The sequence below is a fragment of the Aedes albopictus genome, chromosome 3 (genome assembly GCF_035046485.1).
Source record: "Aedes albopictus strain Foshan chromosome 3, AalbF5, whole genome shotgun sequence".
Lineage (NCBI taxonomy): Eukaryota > Metazoa > Arthropoda > Insecta > Diptera > Culicidae > Aedes > Aedes albopictus.
In genome coordinates, this window is record NC_085138.1 from 144,678,259 (window position 1) to 144,683,523 (window position 5,265).

General features: G+C 44.6%; 1 pseudogene; it reads right to left on the reverse strand.

Moving 5' to 3' along the window:
- Positions 1-795: 795 nt before the first annotated feature.
- LOC134289740 (uncharacterized) lies at positions 796-1,815 on the reverse strand (annotated as a pseudogene).
- Positions 1,816-5,265: the final 3,450 nt, after the last annotated feature.

Genomic DNA, 5,265 nt, shown 5'->3' on the forward strand with positions numbered 1-5,265 from the left:
TTGACGAATGATGAAGTCCTGCATGGCTGGTGGAATGCCCGTCCGTGATTGTACTATTGGTTCCCGAGGCGGACCCATGCTCATGATCTCGGCCGAACTTGTGCCCAATCGGGGGCGGTTGGATTGACGGCTAACTGGTCGAGTTCTGCGCTGACGTCGTTCTTCGTTTGCGTCGTCTAAAGTTGGCTTTGGCGCCGTTTGGGAACGTTCCAAGTGTTCATGGTAGATAGCCTGAGGTGGCGGATCCGTGGGTTTTATCCTTCCTAAACGCTCCGCCCTGCTTTCCGGTCGTGGTCTTGGTGTTGTGGTAGTGAAGACGTTGATTGGTACTGGGTCTATAGGTTCAGGTGCTACCCTGCCTTTGAAACGGCGTTGCTTGAACTGCTGAGCGCGCTTCAAACGCCATCGGGGATCCCGTGTAGATTGCTTCCTCATCTGACTGTCTCCGATGCTTCGTCTGGGTAAGTTTCGCTCGGTGGTCAAAGCGAAGATCTTCTCCCACTTGTCTTCGTTGATGCGACTTTTTGCTCGTTGACCGTGGCCTACCGACTTCATTGTTTTCTTCCAATGCCCTTTGCTGGTTTTAGAGTGCTTATCAAGCGTTGGTTTAGCTACAGCGGGGCGTACTTCAGTGGGGGCTGGTTCGTATTCTGGCTCATAATACTCTTCATTTCGAACGCTCTTTTTTGGACGTCCTCGGAAACGTCTTTGTTTACGTGAGGTTGAGTCCGGCACAGTTGTCGTGGGTGCTGGAGTAGTTGTTGTCGTGGGTCGTTCTGTAGTGGTCGTTGGAGGTCCACTGGTACGACGACTTTTCATCTTTGGGCCAAATTTTGGTCTGAATCTTCGAGCTGCGGAATCAACTGTCTGGTCGTCTGTGATAAGAGGAATGGCCCGTCTTAAAGGATTCGCAGCGTCGGATGGAGTGAACAAACGGATCGGCAACTGATCTCCACGGCTGTAGCGATATCTGGAGTCACGTGGACCTCGGGATCTGATGGGCTCTTCACTGCAATCAGTTGAACCGATCACGATGGTTGGTTTCGGTTGCGACTCGGACACTTGAAGCTCTTCCGAGTCAAAACCCTGTTGAAGCTTCCACTGTTTGAGCTTTCGTCCGCTCGCTTTACAGCGATTGGATTTGAACATCTTCCGTACTGGGATAGTGATGAAGTCTTCATTGTAGATGACGGGCTCTTCCACGCTGGTTCCCTCCATAAGTAGCTCAAAATCCGGAGCTCCTTTCCGTTTATCGATTCGATGTGGTATTTGACTCAGAACGTCCAGGCAGGTTTGTTGAGCATTTCTCTTGATGTTATTTTCCCGACCGCAACCAATTTGGAAGAAGTTGTAATTGATGACGGTGCCAGGCGAAGAATGTTTTTCATGTGGCACGACGATGTCTGTATCATTAATGTCAGTTTTGGGTTTATCAATGGGTGGGATGATTTTGGGGTCATCAACCGCTATGGGAATGACATTTTTTGGTTCTGGGACATCAATGGGTTTGGCTTCGGAGACCTCTGCCAATGACACAGAAGGATTAGAGTTACTTGTGGAGGATTTATCAACCGCGAGATAATCGGTCAGCGCATTCTTGAAGTTCAGGGTACCCTCTGGAGGACTACTTTGGCTGATTTGTGTTCGGAGCGCCTGAATGTCCGCAGGCACGGATTCCGCTGCGATGAGATCTTCGTAATCTTTGAGGTTCGTGAAGAATTTAAGCCTACGTAAGCCCTTACCGTTAGAACTGTCTATAGAGTGGTCATGGAAGATGAATGGTTCATACCTGTTTCTAAGTGCTCCTTGACGCATTCGGTAAGGCATTTTAGGAACTTCCCGTGCGGCTCTCCGTGGTTCTACAGCTTCACCGGACTGGTAGATTTCACCACATGGATCAAACTGTGCTAGATACCCGTTGTCTATGCCCTGAAAACTGGGTCCTGTTAATTGGGGAACTTTAATGTTCAAGCTGTCGAACGATACCTGTCTATCGCTAGACGTACTCACCTCAAAAGAATCGATTAGATGTCCGAAGGGGATATCCAGGTTTCGCTTTCGTCTTGATTTTTTGGGCTTTTCCTCCTCGGATGATTTGTCCAATGTTTTCTCTTTCGATGTCTTCTCCTTGGAGGTCTTCTCCTCTGATGTTTTCTCTTGTGTCTTCTCCGGTGTCTTCTCCTGTATCTTCTCGGGTATCTTCTCCGGTATCTTCTCCGGTACTTTCATCGGTATCTTCGCTGGTATTCTCATTTGTGTCTTTTCCGGTATTTTTTCGACCTGGAAAAAATTTTGGATCGTACCATCTTCATTGTAGAATCCTATCACTGATGGCAGTAGTTCGGGAATCAGGATATCTTCAACGTGATCTGGAGAATGCACAACTTCCTCTAGCACTTGTTCTGCTGCTTCGTCGTCATGAGCATTTGGATTGCTAGCCATTAACCAAGGTAGACCTGGTCTTGCCAGCGGTCGAGGAACACCGAGTGGACCACGAACCACCCCAAATGGTTTGAATATTTTTGGTCGAAGAAACGCTGACACCTGTTTGCATGGATTACCATCACTCATTAGTTTCAAATTAGTCCACATTCTAAAACGAATAGTCACAAACCTCGTCATGTTCAACGATCAACCCTATCACGAATGCCCAAAACGCTATCTCCAGCGATCGCGTCATTTGAAGATTAATGCCGTATCACTAATCACTTGACCCTAGCTCCTTAAACACTGAATTCTTCCGTAATCACTTGTTTCATCACCTCGCAGGCAACCGACTAACTACACCCGGCTCAACCCTTCTACAGCTTTTTATAACATCCATCTAGGAACGCATCCGGCTTCATCAACCCTACCAAAAACCCAACCATGTTATCCAAACATCCAGCTTACTAACGGAAATCACCTCACCGGAGAATCCATCGAAGCAAAGACACCTTGGACTTGACTCTAGAATGTTTGCAAACAAACCACGTCCATTCCCCATACCCACCGCGGTTGATGCCAGCCAGTGGTCACGTGCAGAATTGTGCAAGCCACCACATTCGCGCCGAATCGCTCGGAAAAAGTTCGACAACCTCACCGGGTTCCGTTTTGGGGTGTGATCTCGGTTCGTTTTAGCTGAAAATTCTACCCAACTGACCCGTTTAATGTCTCTTTCCATTACCTCCCCTTTCCGGGGGGAGGCCGTCCAATCAAATCGATTCCCCCCAGCAATGGGAATTGTTTGTTTACGCAATGGCCATCATCGCGCCGGCCGGTTGAATCCCTGATCTTGTTAAACAGTGCGCACCTGTCTGCATCACCGCCCGCCGCCGGTGCGCGGTGGCCTGATGAACTTCTAAGCGATTTCTAACAAATGTGCGTGTTTTCGGACGGAATTTTGAATCTAATTGCGGTGCACCAGATAGGTACATACTACACTTACCGTCTGCAAAATGTTTTCTGCAAATCATTTCAAATGAGATCACGAGCTAAATTGAATGGCGTTCGAATTGTGGAATTGTTCGTTTGGTGTTTGATTGCGCGATCGGGCGTGGGTAATGAATGCTGCTTATGGTTGGAAATGTTGCAATCGATACCACCCAGGTGGGAAGCAGGGGTTAATGAAGCGGAAAGAAGCTTCTGTCTGAGCCGTACCAGTTCATGTTTGTGCAAAAAAAATGATAGACGAAAACAATTAAGCACTTTGAGTTAAAAGGCGTTTTGGAATTAAATGAACTGTTTGTTATCCATTAGCTGGTTATTGAAACTGAAAACTTCATCGAAAACAATGTTTATGAGCAATTTCGTAGATGTGAATTTCGAATCCATATCTCGAGCTTTTCGGTCTATGCCGTATAATATTCTTGAATTTACGGCTTAATGTTATGAGGTTTTCAGTTGAGGACAAACTTGTTTGAAACCCAAAATTGCCGCCACAATGACCGATTTTTGCACCTAGGGTATTGTACCATTTTGGCAGGTATACCTATTTTGGGCACTAGCCGCCATGGGCGTAGCCCCCCCCCCCCCTGGCCACAACTTTTTTTTATTCGAGCTAACTCAAATATTATCAATAATTTTAAGAGTTTCAGAAAAAAATATCTCAAAAAATAAACTATTTTAACAATTAAGGTTTTTATCCACACTAGCAGTAGCACATAACTGCACTATGCAGCATATGGTTCTACAAAGTCCTGCTTTTCCCTACCGGAATAATTTAGCCATTCAACCAAGCTTGTTATTTATTAAAACTCTGTGATAAGATTGAAGTGACTCTCTTGGAGAAATATTTGGCGAAATTTCCTATCGTTCACGAGTAAAAAAGGTTTGATTTTTTACTCGTGAACGATAGGAAATTTCGCCAAATATTTCTCCAAGAGAGTCACTTCAATCTTATCACAGAGTTTTAACAAATAACAAGCTTGGTTGAATGGCTAAATTATTCCGGTAGGGAAAAGCAGGACTTTGTAGAACCATATGTTGCATAGCGCAGTTATGTGCTACAGCTACACGAATTTTACTAGTATTCAATTCAAACAAACATCATGCTAAGAGCAAAATTCCTGGGATTTCTTAACGAATTTATTTCACGGACACCTTCAGAAATTCCTTTAGGCATTTAATCAAGAACTTCTCCAAGGGTTATTTCAGAAATTCTCAAGGGACTTCTCCAGAAGTTTCTTTTCCGTGATTTCCATGAGTATCTTGCAGGGTTCCGATAGAGATTGTTTTAGGGTTTGTTCCAAGAAATGCTTCAAGAATTCCTCCCACGATTCTTTCAGACATTTTTACAGATACTTCAGCATGTATCGACGAATACCTCCAGGATTTTTTTCATAGCTTCAGTGATTCCATCATGGATTGCTCCAGAGATTTTTTTCGAGAGTTTCTCCATTGGTGCAACAGACATTCCTCCGGGAATTTCTCCTGGGATATCTTTAGAGGTTCCTCCAGTGATTGTTCCAGTGCTTTTTCGAGGATTCCTTCAGAAATTTCTCCACGGATTCTCAAAGGAATGCCAACAGAAATTCTTTCAGTTATTTCTGCAAGTATTCTTTCAGAGATTTCTGCAGGGATTTCTCCATATATTCCTTCAAGAATTCCACTAGAGATTGCTCTAATAATTCAATCTGGAATTATTCGAAGTATTTCAGCAGCAATATTTTCCAGAAACCCTTACAGGAAATTTTACCAGAGATTAGCTAAAAATTAATCCAGGAGTTCCTTGAAACATTGTACAAAACATTGTTTTGGGAGTCCATCCAAAGATTTCAACAATAA